A 21,588-nucleotide genomic window follows, 5' to 3' on the forward strand; every position below is an offset into this window, starting at 1 on the left:
CTACATGACATCATAACAACAGTCTGGGCCACTGGATGGGTTCCGCAGGATTGGAAGGATGCCCTGGTGGTCCCCCTCTTTATGAAGGGGGACCGCACAGACTGTAACAACTACAGGGGCATCTCACTCAGTGTGCCGGGAAAGGTCCTGGCAAGGATTATTCAACATCGCCTTGCTAGGTACGCTGAGCAGAGGCTTGCGGGGCCCCAATGCGGTTTCAGGAAAGGGCGGTCCTGCACAGATGTCATATTTTCTGTCCGTCTGCTACAGCAGAGGTGGAGGGAATTCCAACAAGACCTACATCTCTGCTTTATTGACCTGGTCAAGGCCTATGATACCATCAGTAGGCCTGGGCTCTGGGTTTTTCTTCGTGCTTTCAGAGTCCCTGACCCTCTGCTCACACTCATTAAGGACCTTCATGATGGTGAGCAGGCCCGGGTAAAACTACGTAGCCGGGAGTCAGAGCCATTCCCTGCGACAGGGATGTCCTCTGGCTCCAACATTTAACATCTATTTCGACCACATAGTTCGTGAAGCCTTCAGTAGCTGTACCAGAGCAATTTACGTCTGGTACAGATATAATGGGAGGCTGATCGATGCCCGGGTGCGGTCAAGGGATGGCTCCCTATTGGTCAACCACATTATGTATGCCGACGACCTGGTAATTGCTGCTCATTCAGAGGAAGAGTTGGAGGCGCTGCTGCTGAAACTGGAGTGTGCCACTAAGAGGTGGGGCCTTACCATCAGCCCCACCAAAACGAAGCACCTGCCTGGGTATTTTGTGCCATCGGGCACTCCACCCCCACAACTCCCAATCGGTGATGGGGCAGTTGGGAAGAGAGTGGAGAGTTTCCCATACCTGGGCAGTGTGCTCATGATCGGCTCCGGTTTAACAACAGAGGTCTCACTCCGAATTAGTCGAGCGGCATTATCTTTTCATCGGTTGTGTAACGTGTGGAAGCTACCTGGTCTGTCGCTCCGCATGAAGCTTCGGGTCTTCTCGGCCACAGTCATTCCCTCCCTCTACGCTTGCGAAACGTGGACCCCCCTAATGCAGCATCTTCACCGGTTAGAAACATTTAGGCTGGCCTGCCTACGATCAATCCTAGGTTTAACCAGGCTGGATTGTGTGAGGAGCTCACAAATTCTCGAAAGATCTGGACAAAGTCCCATCGGCGAGCTCCTCCAGCAGGCAAGGCTGTGTTGGCTGGGCCATGTAGCCCGCATGCCCAATCACCGCATGCCCAAACAGCTTTTGTTCGGCCGGATTGATGGAGCTAAACGGGCGTGGCACGGACTTGAGAAGAGATGGAGTGATGTGGTACAGGAGGATGTGGAGCTGAATGGACTTGCCGATGACTGGTACCAGCGGTGTCAAGATCAGCCTCTGTGGAGGAGGCTTGTGAAGGACGCTACTGGGCAGTTGGAGGCAGTCGCCCTCCAACAACAACGGAGGGCGGAGGAGCGACGCTCAGAAAAACGAGCGGAGCGTCGGGTGGCTAAAGCTCAGCAAGTTGGCACAGTAGGGGGCACAGGTGGTGCATCAGCCAGTCATCTCAGTCATGTCAGTCAGTCGACCATTGGCACCTGGGTCTGCCCCGTGACCTCCTGCCAGCCGGCGATCGACACTTCACGTGGCCTCAAGGTGCACATGGCCTGGCACAAGCGTCGTGGTGACGTCACCACCACTTAGTGGCGAATTGCGGTTGTTTTGAGACAGTAAGAGAGTGTGAGGTCGACTCAGCCTCAGATGAGTACCTGGTGCGGTGTGTCGTAAACATCGCTACTGGGGGAGACAAAGGCCGCCGTGGAGGAGAATCCTAAAATAATAAAAGCTTTTATTATAATAAAAACTTTGATTGTAATATTTTATTAATATTATAATAAAAGCTATACTTAAAGCTTTTATTATAATAAAATTTCAATTTGTTATGAAAAGAAATACAAATAATAAATTTAAAATAATAAAAGCTTTGATTATTTCCAATTTATTATTTTATTATTTTTATTTTGCTGCCACCTGCCGGCCACCAACGTGGCGTGTAGATTCTGCCAAATTAAAAAGTTACTAATAAAAATAAGAAATTGAAAATAATAAGCAAAAACCCAGATTCATATTCTTGGTTGCTTCGGTAAAGTCACGTAGATAGAAATAAAACTAAAATAATAACATAAAATTTATTTTTTTTTAATTAAAAATACAAAAAATAAATTTTAAATAATGAAAGCTTTTATTATTTTCAATTTATTATTTATTTATTTTAATTGGCAGAATCTACACGCCATATTCTTGGTTCTTCAGGTAAAGTAACGTAGATTTGAAATAAAAATAATTCAATTTAATTCAAAAATATAAATTATATATTGAAACTAATAAAAGCTTTTATTATTTTAAATTTATTGTTTAATTTTTTAAATTGGCAGAATCTACACGCCATATTCTTGGTTCTTCAGGTAAAGTCACGTAGATTTGAAAATAAAAATAATTCAATTCAATTGAAAAATATAAATTATATATTGAAACTAATAAAAGCTTTTATTATTTTCAATTTATTACTTGAAATTTTTAAATATAAAAAAATAAAATACAAATAATAAATTGAAAATAATAAAAGCATTTATTATTTTATAATAAATTGAAAATAAGAAAAGCTTTTATTATTTTCAATTTATTATTTTAATTTTATTATAACTTTACCGAAGGAAGCAATAATCTGGCGTGTAGATGCTGCCATCTGGTGGCCACCAACGTTGGCAGGTGGCAGCATCTACACGCCATATTCTTGGTTCTTTGGGTAAAATATAAATAATAAAGAAAAGTAAAAAACTAACAATTCATGATTTGGTATTTTTTCATTTAATTCGATTATTTTCATTTTCAAATCTACGTTACTTTACCAAAAGAACCAAGAATATGGCGTGTAGATTCTGCCAATTTAAAAAAAATTAAAATAAATTGAAAATAATAAAAGCTTTCATTATTTTCCATTTATTTTTTGTATATTTTTTATTTAATTTTATTATTTTTATTTTCAACCTACATGGCTTTACCGAAAGAACCAAGAATATGAATCTGGATTTTTGATTATTATTTTCAATCTATTCTAATTTTTAAATTGGCAGCATCTACACGCCATATTCTTGGTTCTATCGGTAAAGTCACGTTGATAGAAAAAAAAATCAAATCAAATAAAAAGTGTGAAATTGAAAATAATTAAAGCAAAAAACCCACATTCATATTCTTGGTTCTTTCGGTAAAGTCACAGAGATAAAAAAATGAAACAAAATTTGGATTTTAAAATAATAAATTGACAATAATAAAAGCTTTTATTATTTTCCATTTATTTTTTTGTATTTTTAAATTGGCAGAATCTACACGCCATTTTCTTGGTTCTTTGGGTAAAGTCACGTAGATAGAAAATATAAATAATAAAAGAAAAGTAAAATTTTTAACAATATTTTTAAAAATATTTTTATTATTTTATTGTTTCCCTTCTACGTGACTTTACTGAAAGAACCAATAATATGAATCCCTGCAGTCACGAAAGCTTTAAATCAAAATTTAATAATAACAATTCATGATTTTTCATTTAATTCTTACATTTTCATTTTCAATTCTACGTGACTTTACCGAAAGAACCAAGATTACGGCGTGTAGATGCTGCCATCTGCCGGCCACCAAGGTAGCGTGTAGATTCTGCCAATTTAAAAATTACAAATAAAAGTCATAAATTGAAAATAATAAAAGCTTTTATTATTTTCGATTTATTTTGTTTTAAATTTATTTGATTATTTTTAAATCTACATGACTTTACCGAAAGAACCAAGAATATGAATCTGGATTTTTGCTTATTATTTTCAATTTATTATTTTCATTTTTCAATTGGCAGAATCTACACGCCACGTTGGTGGCCGGCAGATGGCAGCATCTACACGCCATAATCTTGGTTCTTTCGGTAAAGTCACGTAGAATGAGAATAAAATAATAAATTGATAAAATAAAATGACACAATAAAATTATCACGACGTTTCGGCCACAACACAAGCGGCCTTCATCAGGTGAAGGGACGAGACTGTCTGGAGGACAGCGCTGGAGCGAACAAAGCCAAGCTCAGATCGCGACCTTTAAGCTGTGTGAGAAGAAACAGAGCACCTTGACAAAGGAATTATCATAGAATTTAGCATTTAAATAGCTGAGTGATTAGCTTGTGACTGGTCACAGAAATGGCTATGTTAAAGTCAAAGCATACACATCCACAGAGGCACCCCTTGACAAAGGAATTATCATAGAATTTAGCATTGAAATAGCTGAGTGATTAGCTTGTGACTGGTCACAGAAATAGCTATGTTAAAGTCAAAGCATACACATTCACAGAGGCACCTAGTACAAATCAAACAGGAGAATTTAGCATTGAAATAACTAGGAGAATTTAGCATTGAAATAACTGAGTGATTAGCTTGTGACTGGTCACAGAAATGGCTATGTTAAAGTCAAAGCCTACACATCTGAGCTATTCACCGTAACTGGGTATACACTACACTACATAATGAATACTACATAATAAACCAATAAAAACTAAAATATAAATTACCTCAATGTTATCAATAAACTCTATATATTCTCCAATCAGCTAAGCTACCACACAATAAGTCGTTATATATCACAATGCTATATGGCGAAAAAATTGGTGGATTCTTACCGTTAACTTTAGCACCACGGACAGCTACGAGCCCCGTTCAGACGGACGAGTTCATCCATGGTCGGAACAGAGGAGGGGTAGAGAGACAGCTGCGAGGCGCTGTTATACTCCATGTTGTATATAGTATTCATTATTTAGTGTAGTGTATACCCAGTTACTGTTAATAGCTCAGATGTGTAGGCTTTGACGTTAACATAGCTATTTCTGTGACCAGTCACAAGCTAATCACTCAGCTATTTCAATGCTAAATTCTATGATAATTCCTTTGTCAAGGCGCTCTGTTTCTTCTCACACAGCTTAAAGGTCGCGATCTGAGCTTGGCTTTGTTCGCTCCAGCGCTGTTCTCCAGACAGTCTCGTCCCTTCACCTGCTGAAGGCGCTTGTGTTGTGGCTGAAACGTCGTGAGAATTTTATTGTTATTTTATTTTATCAATTTATTATTTTATTCTCATTCTACGTGACTTTACCGAAAGAACCAAAGAAGATGAATCCTTGCAGTCACGAAAGCTTTAAATCGAAAAATATTCTCGGTTCTTTCGGTAAAGTCACGTAGATTTGAAAATAAAATAATCGAATTTAATTAAAAAAAATTCTTATTATTTTAAATTTAAAAATACAAATGATAAATTGAAAATAATAAAAGCTTTTATTATTTTGAAAATAATAATAAAAGCTTTTATTATTTTCATTGTTATTTAATTATTTGTATTTTCTATCGACGTGACATTACCGACATAACCAAGAATACGGCGTGTAGATGCTGCCACCTGCCGGCCACCAACGTGGCGTGCAGATGCTGCCAGGTGTGATTTGAGAGGTGATTGGGTTGGTGATGTTGGTGAGTTGCATGGTGAATGTGTCGGTGAGCACCTGGAGGATTCGCCTCCACGGTCGCCTTTGTCTCCCCCAGTAGCGATGTTCACTCCACACCGCACCAGGAACTCATCTGAGGCTGAGTCGACCTCACACTCTCTCACTGTCTCACAACAACAACAACAACCGCCATTCGCCACTAAGTGTCGGTGACGTCACCACGACGCTTGTGCCAGGCCATGTGCACCTTGAGGCTACGTCAAGTGTCGAACGCCCGCTGGCATGAGGTCACGGGGCAGACCCAAGGGTGCCACTGGTCGACTGACTGAGATGACTGAGATGACTGGCTGATGCACCACCTGTGCCCCCTCTGAAGGGCGGCTGTTTGTAATTTGGGCGTTCGTAAGTCGAGGACTGCCTGTAAATAAAGATTCCGATTGTGGATGTGTGAGCTTGGCCCGATCTGCGGGGGCGTGGCTTGCACGACAGTGGGCGGGGCACAGCCGCGACAGGCGTGGCTTATCCAGGAAGTGGGAGGAGGAGTCTCGAGCCTACGTGGGGGCGTGCAATAACAAAGGGGACGTGGAGTGTCACCCTGGGTGACGCCTGCGCTGACCAATCGCAAAGTAGACCGCGATCACCGGACTGCAAGCCAGAGAGAAGCGCGCTCCTTTTAAAGTTAACAACAACATTGTTAAATGTAAGTAGCGCCTCTCTACTTTATTATTGTTTTATTTGTTTAATACATTACTTGTGGTGCCGTGAGTCGAGTGAAATGAGTCAATAACCTTGCTAGACATGGCTAAGCTTTTAATAAGGGGCGCCGCGGTGTCGAGATGTTAACTACCTCGCCAGGCCTACAGCAGCGTGGAGGTTCCATCCAGACCCTGACGCCTGCTCTGTATTTGTTTATTTTTTTCCCCTGTGGTCACGTAGATTCTTCTCCTGGTCCTTCGGTTTTCCCCTCCACATTTAGAAACGTGAGTTCAGAGTACTTGGCTGCTATAAATGTCCACATGATAAGCCACTTTTGTTGAGCTATCATTTGTGTCCAGGTCGCTTCTGATAAGAGTTATATAGCTCAGTGGGCCTTACCTGGTAAATATAAATAGTTTATAGTTTAGTTTATAGTTCATAAGAACTCGTGACAAGGGTCAGTGTCTACTTCAAATATTGTTCAGGCTCTGGAGACCTCCAAAGTTATTCGTGATGTTATACATTTCGTTCGTTTTGAGCATAATCGCGACCTTATATAATTATTACGTGATACACACGCTGAATATACGCACACAAACATCGTGTACACGTGTGTCGTGCCCTCTATTGTCCACATAGACGGCTTGTGCTGACGAGAGAACGGTCTTAACGTACAATGTCGTGACATGTATCAGCCCTTTGTCGATCCAGCGTTTTGATAGAGGCCTCCCCCACACCATGTCGTTCGTGGGAGTTGTTTAACCATACTTCACCATGCCGGTCAATGCGGGTTTGGTGAAGTGAGGAGGCCCAGAAACTTGCATATGCAGATACGAGTTTGCCTGTGCTTGCATCTGCAGAATTACATTCTCACACATCTTCAAGTATAGTTTAATACTTATAAAAATGCATTAATTCTTGAGGATTCCATAAAGTACTGTGGTAAAAATAAAACAACTTGATTTGAATAAATTTCGATTTAAAGCGTTCGTGACTGCAGGGATTCATCTTCTTGGTTCTTTCGGTAAAGTCACGTAGAAGGGAAATAATAACATAATAAAATCAAAACATAATAAAATTCTCACAACGTTTTGGCCACAACACAAGTAGCCTTCCTCAGGTGAAGAAACAGAACTGTCGGAAAGACAGCGCTCCAATGAACACTGCTAAGCTTGGCAGCGTATTTAAGCTGGGTGGGAGGAGCAGAGCTCCTTGACAAAGGAGTTTACATATCAACAGAAGAATTTAGCATTGAAGTAGCTGTGTTAATGTGATAGATTAGCAGGATGTTAAAGTCAGAAATTAGCATGTAACTGGGAGATTAGCATGATGTTAATGTGAGGAATTAGCATGTAACTGGTGACAGAAGTAGCTATGTTAAAGTCAGAGTTTACATATCAACAGAGGCATTTAGTATATTGACGCTAAAGAACTGCAACTACCCAACTATCATACAATAAACCGATGTGAAAGAACTAAATATAAACTACATCAATATAAATTTTGATTTAAAGCTTTCGTGACTGCAGTAATTCATATTCTTAGTTTTTTCGGTAAAGTCACGTTGAAGAGAAACAAACAAAATAATATAATATATATAAAACAATAAAAATTCTCACGACGTTTCGACCATAACTCAAACGGTCATCTTCACACCTGAAGACCTGAAGATGACCGTTTGAGTTGAAACGTCGTGAGAATTTTTATTGTTTTATATATATTATATTATTTTGTTTGTTTCTCTTCAACGTGACTTTACCGAAAAAACTAATCAATGTACTCAATATATTCTCCACTAAGCTGAGCTACTAACAATAAGTTATTATACATTACACTTCTATGTCGCAAAAAATATTATAATATGCCTCCAAATAATATTTTTTATTATAAACTGCCATAGACAGACCCGAACATTGAATTATACACTGCGTTACTATACACTACCCTATACGTTAGATTATAATAATATTAGACTTGTAATATCACACTATGTATTATTTTACCAACCCTACTGTATACCTCACTGCTGTAGATTCACTATACAATTACGATACTGTATATTACCAAATAAATTATATTAAACTTTACACTGAGTACTTTGTTGAACAGGGAATGCTTTGAGCTTGTGGGTTGAATCCATCTGTGTGGAATTGTGTTATTTCGCAATATGCAAGGTGGGGTCTCTCTGGGTTCCACTCACGCAAACATCTCAATGCAATGGGACCTTTCTGAAAATGCAGTACTTAGACGCAATGAAGCTTTCCTGGGTAACTAGTTAACATTGTAATAATTAGCATGAGAGATAATGACGTTCCCTTATAAGTGCCATTAGTAGTACTATCCTGTACTTTTAATGAAGACTATTTTACGTAGTTGTTTGTAAAAAAGTGTCCATTCCCAAAACTTCTTGACGGGCCCTCATACAGAAATGATATTACAATCTTACATGGAGATTGCGAGTCAGAGTGTTGTGAATAGTGGAGTGAACGTGTGGTGCAATCATTATATTGTTGGTGTGTATATACAGAAAGACCTATTTGGTGGGTAACATTAGGAAAATGGAGGTAGTTAGTCATTGTTGTTTAGAAACAAAATATTACTTGGGTGGATAAGAGGGTAAAATCGTACATGATAGGAACTGCAATATTGTGGAGTTCCGGTATAATGAGTTATAGTATATATGAATCTTATGTCACCTTAAGTATGCCTGTGCGAGTACACTCGTGACACGGGTGTCATCCGCGTGACCTTTGTGTTTTGTTTCAGATGTGCGAGAGCAACTCCGCTGCGAGTCATGGTGGTGCTGGGAGAATTGCCTTCACCATCGATGGCACTTCACCAGCACCCGTCTCAACCCCACCTCAATCCGGTAGAGTTACACGAGCGAAAAAACGTATCTCTTGTGACGTCTGTGGGAAAAAAATCCAACTGGCATGGTGCCTAGAAGCCCACGTAAGAACGCATAAGGAGACCCGTGAGCAATGGTGCGGCATATGTGGACAAAGGTTTAATCAGCCAGGAAAATTAAAAAGGCACATGAAGACCCATGAAAAGGATTATATGATAAAGGGTGCACCAGGTTTGGTGAATAACGGCAGTTTTGCCAATGCGGTGTTGAATCCACCATCGCCCTATGAGATGTGCTCAGTCTGCGGATTTTTAAGTCCTATTGAAATCCTGAAAACTCATGAAAGTCTTCACGCACAGTTCTTGTACAGACCGAAGCCTGAACATGATTACACTTCGACAAAAGATAGCGGCGTTAAGATAAATGACATGAAATCCAAATTTCTTGAATGCTTTGGCCTAGTTCCACGTCAACAAACTGCTTCACCAGTCAGTGAGAATAAACCATACGCTGCTCTCGATCCTTTTATGAGCATGAAAGTGTTGATGACCTTGCAGCAGAAGAAGGAAAAGCGAAGTAGACCTAAGTCCATTAAAAGAAAGAAGACCACCACCAGTGTCACCAATTGCAGCAGTAGCAACAGCCAGAATTCGGACATCAAGAGGATGGACTGCACGGAAGCAGGAGGCTGCGTGGAGCAGAGCATCCCCAAGGTGGATGAATCCAACCTGGCACCTTTAGGTACGTCCTAGTAATGCACACACTACATTTCATTTGGATGTAATTCATAATTTCACAAATTAGTTAATGTACGCATATGTTGACCATATCTGTATGCCTGCGCTGAGGAGTCTAGAGATCTGATGTGGTGCTGCTCGGATGTTGGGTTAAACCGTGAAACTCTGGGTTTTCTGTCACCGAACCACGATTAAACTGGCTTCTCATTGATGTTCTTATCCAGTTACCAAACACTTCTTCCAGCAAACACTTGGACCTACAGCCCCAGAGCCCACTTGGACTCTTTGATGAATACCTCGAGATGGGTACAATGAGCTCAGAGGATCACACTACGGAGTCAACGCGTTTTACTTTATTATAAAAAAAAACACACAATTGGGTATCATTTGATTATATTGGCACGTGTGGACGGCCCCTGTGTATCTGTCGGACATTGTTGTGGGAGGGAAATTACCCACACTTCGGGTTGTTGAAGGCAGGGAGCACAGATGTAAGAGCTTAGATGTACAATACAACAATGTAATTTGCTGCACTGTCCTCTGCTGCTCACAACCCCACAATAACTATTGCATGGTCACCCATCCAACCAATTTTCAGGCTCAGCTCTCCTTAACTTCTGGGATCTGATTAAATCTGACGCATACTGTGTGATTTGGCCATAGGCACCAATCTATGGATATACTGTAACACAATTGTCTTTGAGCATGCGCATATGTGCATATGTACGGAGTTAAGTTTTAGAAACAATAGGAGCACATATTTGCTCCTCTTGTCTGCTAACCAATGCAGCTACATTGGTCAGCTTGGATTGACGTTTTTCCCCCTTACTATTTATTTAAAACTCTTGTGCATCATGTCCACTGTGGTTAACTGCTGTGATTTGTTGGCATTTCAGCCACAGTGCATATGCCTAAAAATGTGTGGTACGGTTAATGGAGTCCTCAATACAGGATGTGATCTAGTTATTTAGCCACCTAGTGGTGGAAAATGGTGCAAAAGAAACCCAGGTGAACCAGAGCTGAGCATTAAAGATGGTAGTGGCTGATCGCATCTTAGTGGCCAATGTAATGGACACGATAATTTTGTGAACAAATGACACGAAAATGTGACCATATTTTGGGGTCTCCTTTGACTAAAACACATTCAATGCATTGAAAACATGTTTTGTTTGCTTAAAGTAATCACAACATAACAGCATTAAGAGTGTATGTCTATATCCTGTTTCACTCATTATCCTATCCTTGCCCCCCTACCCATTCTCAAAATATACCCCAGTTATCCATATTCGGGTTTGCCACTCTCTTCGTGGCATCATTTCCACTTGCGCCATTGCTCGCACTGCTCAACAACATCATCGAAGTGCGGGTCGACGCGTGGAAGCTCGTAACAAAGATGAGGAGGCCTGTGGTTTCGCAAGCAAGAGGAATTGGAGCCTGGGCCGACATTCTGAGTATCGTTGCCACCCTCTCTGTAATCACCAATGTAAGTCGCCAGATTGTCCGCTCGCTTTCTCGCTCAATATCCCATCTTATGAGTGACATAACATGTCATGTTAGCCGTGTGGGTTCTTTTTACCATACTTCACCATTCTGGTCCTGGCAGGTTTGAGAAGAGGTGTAGTGGGGGACCAGGAGCGGTTCGGGTATCACTCGTCACTGATGTTAGTCGTAGCTGGAAGTCAATTGCATGTGTGCTGAATTCAAAGTGCAGTGCATGAATCACTGCACCACCGCTCCTATCCACTCTCTCCCAAAATCGCAAAAGGTAAAGCCTTGCAATTGCTTGCTCATGTCACTGCTGGCAGAAGGGCCTCAACTAAAGGTAGCTCTAGAGAACCCCTCTACACGGTATTTGGCCTACTCTTCCATGATGACCAGGCATGTTGTAAGATGTGGAATTACCTGCGCTAAAACAGTGATGAACCCATTTATATTGCTAATTGGACAGAGGTGGGGGAGATTTAAGAAAATGATCCATTGCTTCAACTGTTGTGTCAGGAGACTGAACTGACGACTGCCAGATTGCAAGTCCTTATATGGTAACCATTTCACTCTGGCAGCAACCCCCCAAATTGTATTTGTGAAAATTAATGTAATTGCCAAGGTAAGATGTTCAGAAGCCTTGGTCAAATCATTGCATGCTAAGTGACTGCTATCGCTGTGCCTCCGTATGCTAATTCCACAGTCATGCATCTTGGCGTTCACAACGGACATCATCCCACGCCTGGTGTATTATTATGGATACTCAGCAGAGTATGGCACAGGTTCGCCTACAATGCATGGGTACACGGAGGACAGCCTTTCAATTTTCAAGATCAGCGACTTCAAGGAGCAAAATCATCCCAACATCCTGCCAGCCTGGTTTGATCCGGCATTCCACACAACCTGCAGGTTTGTGCCATTCAGTGTCATGCCCAGCTATCGGGGGTGCCGTCCCTGCGAATGTGATGCACTGATCTCTGGGTGTGTTGTCCAGGTAGATGCGACATCCTTCTGGGTGTGGTGTCCTCCTGGCTCCGCCCCTTCCTGATTAGTCTGGTTCTCTTCCTCTTTTCACTCCGTGACTTTCCTTTTAAGACCCACACTTCCCCTAGGCCCCACCTCTGTTTAGGCCCTGCCCCTTACCCTGGACACAGGGTTTGGCTTAGTTGGGTAGTAAGGGGTTGTGGTAGGGTTGGGGGAGGAGTGTGCGTGGTGGGCGGGGACAGTAAAGGGGGTGGGGGGGGGGAATTGGAGGGGGGGAGCAGTGGGTACGGGTGGGATGGCTTCACAACCAAAGTCCCACTTAGAGAAATATAATAATAGATTGATATAAATTATAGCTCATTGTTACCCTGCTAAAGAGTAATGTTATTTATTTATTTATCGATCCACGACTGCTTAATTGAGTCTCAAGATCCCTTTTCAGGAAGACCGTGCATTGGGATTCCAGTTTAAGGTGGTTTTATGCATGTGGGATGCAATAAGAGGTCCTGGAGAACCCATGGTAATGAAATGAAGCTTAAAGGTCCACACAGACATGAAACCACTTGCTCTACAGCCATCTTCTGGTCTCCTCACCGCACAGTTAGTTAGGAAATTGATGCGATCTACCAACCCTTTTCTGTAACGTTTTTGAATTGCTGGCATACACAACTATAATCAATATAACCATATTGATCGATATTTAATATAACCTTACTTGACTATGACCAAATCACCACGAATACAGCTAATCTTAGATTCCGGAAGTCAAGCAGGCTTGAGCCTTGTTCGTGCTTAGATTGATGAACACCATGCACAATGCAGGTGCAGTAGGCGACTTTGGAGCTAGGTTGTCAGCAGTGGGTAGTTCAGAAAAACGAATAGTTGTGCTATATTGTTCTCCCATTATCTGAACTCCCTACCTTCACCAACCTGGTACGGACCAGCGTGAACCATGGTCAATAAAGCCCCCACAAGCTGCACGTTGTGGGAAGGCCCTCTTTCAGAAGCGGATTTTTTAAAGGGCTGTGAACGCATATACCGTTTGTACACAACCACTTGTTCAATTTAGCGCCAACTCTACTTTCGAGGCACTTTGCTCAATATAGTCCATGCGTGCTTGTGGTTGTATGTGTGTAGGTATCCAGGTTATCGCTACCCGCCGGATCATCCCCAAGCCTACTCCGTCACCAAGCAGTACTGGCAAGTACTGACGGCAAAGCTGGCCTTCGTCATTGCCATGCAGGTACACGTCAATATGCACACACACACATTCATAAACCCATTGAAAGATAAAGGTACAGCCCTCCAATTACTTGCTCATGTCACTGATGGCAAAAGGGCTCCTGCTATAGGGAGCTCACGAGAGACCCTTAAGATGTATTTGAACTGCTCTTCCACACTGGTCAGACGTCTTGGGAAGAGCTGGGAGTTCCCGCACTGAACAGCACCAAACTCAGCCGACCAATTGACTGGATGTATTCCATTTACACTGCTAGGTGGATAGAGGCAGTGGAATGTAAAAAAAAAACTTTCACCATTGTTTACACTGCCACGATCAAAGATCAATTCACACCCGCGACCTCTGGATTGCAAGTCTAGTGTGCAAAGCCTTACACTACTGCACCATCGTATAGACTCATCTGTGAGCAGTTGTTAAGGTCAGCAGAGCAAACCGTGATCATTGTCAATGGGTCATTACAGATAATGCCAGTAATGCTATTACACCTCACAATTGCACAGTATTTCTGAGATCACAAATAATAGTGGTAATACAATACGCTCTGTCATCATGCAGCAGACGATCCATGTTGTTTATGACATTTGTCACACGTAAGCATGTGTGCGTGTGGGAAGGGGAGCGGCTGCGTAGTTGTTCGTGAACTGCGCTACCAATCCTGTGTGACCGGAGTACTATTTCTGGCCACAGCCAACAACAGTGGAAAATATTAGAACCAGTGTTGAGCTTCCCTTAAGTTGATTCTGTCTTAAAATGAGTACTTGATGAAGTGTGTGAAAATCATCACTGGCGAGATAAAGGTGCACACCACCCCCGCAGGCACTGTGCCACCCTTCATAGATGCACTTGTCTCAGTCTGTGAAAGGCTACACAGGGAATCTTTGTAGTGGTGACATGGCCGAGTGTAAGTGTTTGCTGATTGTTGCGATAAATTTGCGGCTGCCCAGGTGAATACTGTGGGTGCATTAACTGCACATCAGAAATGTTGCCTGCTGCATAGTGAACGTAAAAAACCCATTAAGTAATTCAAAAAGTGCCTCGGTATAATTTGCCAAATGTTCAAAAATTACTCAAATGACTTAATTTAATTGGGAAAAACGACGTAACAATATAATATCCCTAGGCTTCAGGTCCCCGGAATAGTTGACCTGAGATGTAAAGCACTTTGAGATGCTGCCATATTATATTTAGTAAGCACCCTTTACATGCAAATCCTGAAACTGAAAATTCTTTACCTGTGTGTGGACGTGTGCAGCACGTGGTGTTACTCACGAAGGCCTGCATTGCATACATCATCCCGGACACGCCATCCCATGTGCGCGCCTGCATGCGCCGCGAGCGCTTCGTCGTACAGACGATTCTGCAGCAGGCAGAGCTGGGCCGTCTCCGTAACACCCTCCTCACCGATGCCCCCAGCTCACCGCCATCGCCTCAATTCCACGTTGAGGATGAGCAGGCAGAGATGGGCCTGCTTCGCTGCTCGCTGCATAAGGAGTCTCCTGGCGTATTGCACCCACCCCAGCGGTGCCACATGGAGAATGAGCAGGCAGAGAAGACTGGTGACGACTCACTGCTGAAGGGATCCGAGGAGGAATCAAGCAACGAGGATTCGTCAACTGTCTTCTACAGCGTATAAATCTACTCTGACTTTTAAAGGAGGCTGCTATCCTAACTCTGTTTGCACGTGGACAAGGACATTGCAGTCGAGGACTATCTGTATATATATTAATAAATACGTTTATGATGTAACATGTCTCAATCATCTCATGTCTTTTCATACGAATCACGATGTGAATGAGGAAAACTAGAAATTATTGTTATTTTGTATATATTTTAAATTTTGGTTTAACATGTAGGCTTTCGCGCCCAATATCATCCATAGAGGTGTTTTTTGGATTAGATCGCATACATATATAAACGTGTCGTTAAAACCCGCCACCACTCGACACAGCCAACTAGTAGGGTTGTCACGGAAACAGAACAAGCCAATTCGTCACTGGTACTTTGGAGAGCCAAGCCACAACATTTACAATCGGAGTACGACGTTTTGCCAGTAATTACAACTAGCTTCATCAGGCGACAGCCAGATTTGTGGCACTCTCGCGCAAAGTGGGGGGGGGGGGGGGGGGGAGATTACCGAGTCAACGTACATTATGCATGTGCATTATGAGAGCCCTTTGATCTTGTCCTTCCTGTCTATTGTGTATTAAAATAGCCGTACCAATGGTAATCCCTATTGAAGTATGCTGCCCTTTATAGGCATGCATTTAAATAATGTATTATTTGTTGGCACCCATGTTCAGCAGTAGCAGAACACACGTGCCAACAAGGACACTCAGTTGATTTTAATGTTGAAATTCTGTGCAAAACTAGCTACTACTGCCCAAGAATAATTCGAGAATCTATCGAAATTGGAAGAAAAATTTACAGTTCGGATAGCTACCGCCTTTCTGCTGTGTGGAAGCGACTCATCAAATAGTACATTAGATGAAACTCCGAGTACCCACTCAGGAGGTATAGTGGTAAAGCAGTGGAGGAAAAAAAAGCAATTTTTTTAATTTGCCCTTGTTGAATGATAGAGCCGATACACACAGCAAGCGAGATTAAGAAAGCGCATCGGAAGAAATAACGGAGGAGAGAGAGAAGACAATTGCTTGCTGGAGAAGGAAAGGCATTCCTACCGAGGGAGACAAGTTGACAAAGATTTTGATCATGGGAACCGGTGGCGTGGCTCGATCTTCCCTATGTACGCAACATGCTACCGAAAGAAAACAGAAAATCCTATTCAAAGGCTAAAATAAGCTCCATTTTTTGTATAAGAGCCCGATAAACAATAACCCCATCCATAGACTGAGGAAGAGAGGGAAGAGCCTGAACAAAGGGGAGGAGATTACGACGGAGATGGGTTGGAGGTGGAGAGAAGGGGAGAGGGGAGGCCGTAAAGGCAGCTGCACATTCAAGGAAAGCGGTGTAGAAAGAGTTGAACGGGGACATGGAGACAGTAGAGACAAGGGTGGAGAAAGAGGAAGGGAGGATCTTTCAGTGCTCGCTACAGGAAACCCACAAAACTGAATTTCCTAAACTCGTGTCGCCTCCGTGACAGCAGCACCACCAACGCCACAGACTCACGCTCCTCAAATCGACAATACCATCTCCATTGCCGACCAGCCACGAGATGGCTGCTCTCAACACCTCGGTCGTGGTGTAAGCAGCAAAAGACTTCCAGCTGGTGAGCAACCGGCCATTGCGAGGGTTGGAAAGAAACTGAAGCACGGGGCGACTCCCACAACCTTCGGGTATTTCCAAACTGGATGACGTCTTGGGATGAAGCTAGAAGTAAGCCAAATCTGCACTCAATAAATGGGACAAAGATTCCAGAGAAGCCTCCAGAAATGTCACAGGAGGCTCGGGTGTGAGAAACCAGACTCCATGTGGGGTCCTCCAGACCTTTGCCCTCCAGTTCATCAACATTTGTAAAAGCAGGACGTCTCAAAGGTACGTAGCATGGGTGAGGTAAGAGGTTGAGAACCACGTTCCGAGATTAGGCGCTTTGACAGGTTGGGGTCCGAGTTAACGTTTAATGGAGCTCACCCTACGACATTATGGATAGAAGGGTAGTGTGCCGGCACAATCCGGACACCCTGCTACACCGAAACACTCTGCTGCACCAAACTCCCTGGTACAGCTAAACACTGGCACGATTGCGCTCAAATACACACAAACTCTCGCTCGGCCAGTTGGTACACAGGTTGTCAGTTGTGGGGGACGCGGGCCCCCGGCTCCCCCCCCCGGGGGAGGGCTGATCTCGGGAGGGCTGCGGGCTCCGGACTCCTCGCTCGAGTGAGAGCAGCCGCTACTCGACTCCTCGCTCGCGGTGAGAGGGCTGCCGCTCTCCGGCTCCTCTCCTCGCGCCGCAGCCCCTCGGGTCCGCGGGTCCTGTTTGTGGGGCATAGCTCGGGGCTGGCACGTGGCTGCCTGGAATCAATCCGTCGCTTCTCAGCCACTCAAACGCGACGTCTCCGCTCACACAACCCCGCGCACCACTCACACGAACTGAACGGGGGATCAGGGGTCAGAGGGCAATGACGTTCTTCGCACACGCGTTGCCGCCGATGCCGGGCAATGGAGATTGTTTAAAGGGCTGCGGGGCGGGGATTTGGAGTCAGTTTTAGAGCGACACACCAATCGCACGCGCGGGACGGGGGGGTCGGGGGTTAGAGGGCAGGGACGTCACTCATACACGCATAGCCGATTGGGGGGCTGTATTGGAGATTATTTAAAGGGCTGTGGGGGCGGATATTCGGGATTGGTGTTAGCCCGCAGTCACGAAAGCTTTAAATCGAAATTTATGTTAAGTGTAATGTGTTGGTGTTAATAAATAGTGTTGCCTCCCAAGAAGTTGTGTGCGCCTATCTCAGCCCATTACATATAAGTGTAGACATGATTATGTAATTCTTGTGTTCATACAAGTGTAGTGACACAGCGCTGACTGCTGTCCAGCAGCGGCAACTGCAGTGGAAAGTTTGCACACACGCCGTTGAGCATATATACGGGTATGCCGGCCGGGCAGAGGAATTGGGGCAAGGGTCATGGAAGACCTCATAGGGAAGCCTCTGGAACCCTCTGGTCGGTTCGAGAAGGGAGGCGTGGATAGGGCAGAGCCAAGCCGCGCCGAGTAGAATATAGAATATAATATAAGCAGCGGAGAGCGAGAGCTCCGGGCTGCCGGTTCTGGGAGTGGACTCGTCTCGTCGTCGCCACCGCATTCGCCCAATCATTGCGTGGCCAGACAGTAGCTGGCCTTCTCGGTCGACGCCGTCGGTGCAACACGGACAGGGTCGTGTCTAGGCCGGGCTCTATGGCAACGTGGTCGAGTGAGGCCGGAGTTGGTGTGAACAAGATAATAAAGAGACGGTGTCTCCTGCAACTACCTCGTCTTCGACAGTGTGTGCGACACACACCACACGTCGGAAGGAGAACACTTCACAAGTATAAATGCTGCCTGTGTCAGTCGAGTCACATTTGCTCTAATTTATTTTGGTGACCTAAGACAGGAGAAGCAAAATGCACTTCTTCAGGAAGTGATATTTTTTTCATAATGCAGAGGCTGTGCCTGATACACATCTTTCATGTGTTGTTTGGCAACCCTGGTGCCCAGTAAACGCCATATGGCCAGATCTTTGCATTGAATTCCAAGTATTAATTCCTCCATACTTGTGCACAGTTGAGTTTTTATTCCATTCCCTTCATGAACCATGTCTTTGAACTTTACATCATAGTAAGATAGTACATGCCGATTAATAATTAATAGATGCTTGAAAACATCTATCCCCAACCATCTGCCTGTGTTTGGCCTAAAACCCAATCACCCAGAATGCCCAAATTCACCTTACATACTCTAGGAATGTAAGCAGGTTAATGCTTGTATATCCATCACAATCATCACCCCCAAATGTGAAGACATGTCACGAGACTCGCTGACTTTTCTTAAAATACTTGAGAAATACAAATCATAGCTGAATATTTTCAATTCCATGTGTATAAGCCTTTGTCTCAGATTTATTGTAAAATAAATATACATGTACAATATAAACATTCAAATATCAGAAAATATTTAATGTATGTTGAATTTCTTTCACACTGTACATAACCAACCATGCTAAACAAGACATGATAAAAACAATCCAAGTCATGGGTTGCATACAATATGCAACTTTGGTTTATTGATTACAAGTTACATAAAAGGTTCTGAAATTTTACAATACAGGTATAGTGCAATCTAAATAAGCAAATGTACTTTTACAGTGATTTCCCAAATGTTTATAACTACACAAATACTAGCATGTATGTTCCCAATAAAGTAGTCTCCTTCCAAAATGGATAAAACCAAAATAAGTTTAGTTGTGCTCACAATATTTTTCACATATAGTTTCTCTTTCAAGTGACATTTGAGTCTGCATGGATTTGCTGTGCAAAATACTGCTGCAACCATTCACTAACTCCAACCCTGAACGAACTTCATCACATTTTTCCAATACTTTGTTGTGGCACTTCCATTAACAGGGCAATTACTGTGCCCCATGGGCCCCACAAGTTCACAAGTAATTGCGATTCACACCACAGCACCTGAAGTACCATTGATGTTTAACAACCATGAATTAGCAGGACCAAGCGAACGTATCCTTCTGAGTACAAACCTCGACCACCGCCTTAAAATGCAGCCATCCTTGTTCTCCTTGATGGTGTCAACCAGCTCTTTCAGACGCGACAGGTGGTACACGGCCCTGAGAAGAGACACGATTGAGAGAAAATTACTTGGTTGACTTATTATCATGGTGGAAGCCAGAAAAATCTCACCAAGTCTCAGGCGGGTTTGGCAGTGATATTTTGCAAATTTCATCAGCGAGTGGTATGTGAGAGGAAATCGGAGAACCCGGTGAAAACAGAGGGAGTAAAATGCAAAACTCCGGATATAGATTCAAGATTCCATTGCTGTATTACTAACTCCTGGTTACCTAGCAGCCAAAATCTATAATATATGCTATTACCAAATAGTCTCCCATCCAAGTAATAACCAGGCTTACCTGCTTAGCTTATAACATTCATAATCTGACATCATACTTAGAGGCGGTGCAGCCTCTATGCTGTGCGTGAGTGTGAATATAAAGATAAATTCACAATGGCGTGGAGGGGTTTTCCCAGGGACGATCAGCCCCTAGGAAGACGTCCGTGTTGAAGCTGCCCGGGGAGGGGGCCTCCAAGCCGGGGGATTCCAACTCCATGCGCGCCCTGCTCAGCAGCTCCTCCAATGAGGCTGTGCATCAAGAATCACGCATCGCACGTCACAACCACATGGGTGGCCGCTCAGTCGTCTCTGTGAGAAAAGACTGAATATGTACCTGAAAACATATGAAATGTCATCTGCTATATACAGACTATATATATACACACACACACCTAGGGATCTAAGGTCCTCTGACACGGGCTCCTCGTTGGCTACATTCGTAAGGCCGGAGATGTCCAATCTTTGAGCCACTCTGGGTACTTTGGTCTGCTTTGCAGGCTCTGAGCGGCACCTGCTCTCTTCGTGCTGGTATCCGTCTCGTGGCTGCTGGTCTGGGAGTCCACATCGCAGTCACGCAGCCAGGCCGGGTACCTGAGCTCAGGAATGCTCGTGATCCCCGACACATCCAGCTCATCCTTTTGGCTTGTCAACCACCTGGGATAGGTACTTGTCGCACAGCCGCCGTTCGGCAAGTGCTCACGCCTAGTTGCTTCACTGCTCCGTAAGTACAACAAAACATTCTTCTGGTTAGAAAAGAAATAATTTTTGGGCTTTGCCGACTCATTTAATGGCATCAGGGCCTTGTTGCTTCTCGCTGTTGAGCTCAACCGTTCAGTTGGCTTATTGCCCCTCACCAATGATGCGCCGAGGCTGTGCGCGGTGACCCCGAGAGATGACCGCTTGCCTCTGTGCGACACTGCGAGGTCTCGGTGGGCGCCAGGCGAGCGGAACAAGGACTTGGAGGAACCGTCAACTGGCGCCTCTAGGAACTGGTCCGTGGTTAGACTGACTGTCGGGCTATAAGCCATGACCGCTGCAGCGCAGCAGTGAGGCTGCACGTGCCCGAGATGAGGTCCTCCACAGGCAGCATGCCACCTGCAATGTAAGACCCACAGACATTTTACTGGTACACAATGAATTTGCTCTCCCCTAGATTCCTTGACCCCTGAACGGCAATCCTGCAATGTTGCCTTACTTTGCACCATCAGTAACTAATGATGTTATCCGTTTGTGGAGTTTGTGAGAATATGGGATAAATCAGTGCATGAGCTGTTATTGTTTAAACTTCAGATGTGTCCAGTCTAGGATCTGCAAATTTTGACACAAAGGTTGGAGGATCACTTAGATTTCACAAACTTTACAAACTCGATAATCAGTGAAGTTGCTGGAAGATGACAGGAGAAAGAAATGCATGCTCCGACCTATCTGTTCAGACCTATGCTATCCTCTCATATGCGTGTGCTTACTGTGGATAGTTTTCTCTGACATAAAATGAACTCATTAATGGAATTTGCCAAGCATCCCAG

At 43.6% G+C, this 21,588-nt stretch overlaps 1 long non-coding RNA gene across 1 annotated transcript; it reads right to left on the reverse strand.

Annotated features, from left to right (window-relative positions):
• Positions 1-19,027: 19,027 nt before the first annotated feature.
• Positions 19,028-21,165, reverse strand: LOC142922878 (uncharacterized). Its single transcript, XR_012940389.1, has 2 exons — positions 20,176-21,165; positions 19,028-19,781 (listed from the first exon to the last, which is right to left on the reverse strand). It is a non-coding gene; the product is annotated as an uncharacterized LOC142922878 (long non-coding RNA).
• Positions 21,166-21,588: the final 423 nt, after the last annotated feature.

The sequence above is a fragment of the Petromyzon marinus genome, unplaced genomic scaffold, assembly GCF_048934315.1.
Source record: "Petromyzon marinus isolate PM22_M1 ecotype Great Lakes invasive population unplaced genomic scaffold, UKy_Petmar_22M1.pri1.0 PM_Scaffold_2, whole genome shotgun sequence".
Taxonomy (NCBI): domain Eukaryota; kingdom Metazoa; phylum Chordata; class Hyperoartia; order Petromyzontiformes; family Petromyzontidae; genus Petromyzon; species Petromyzon marinus.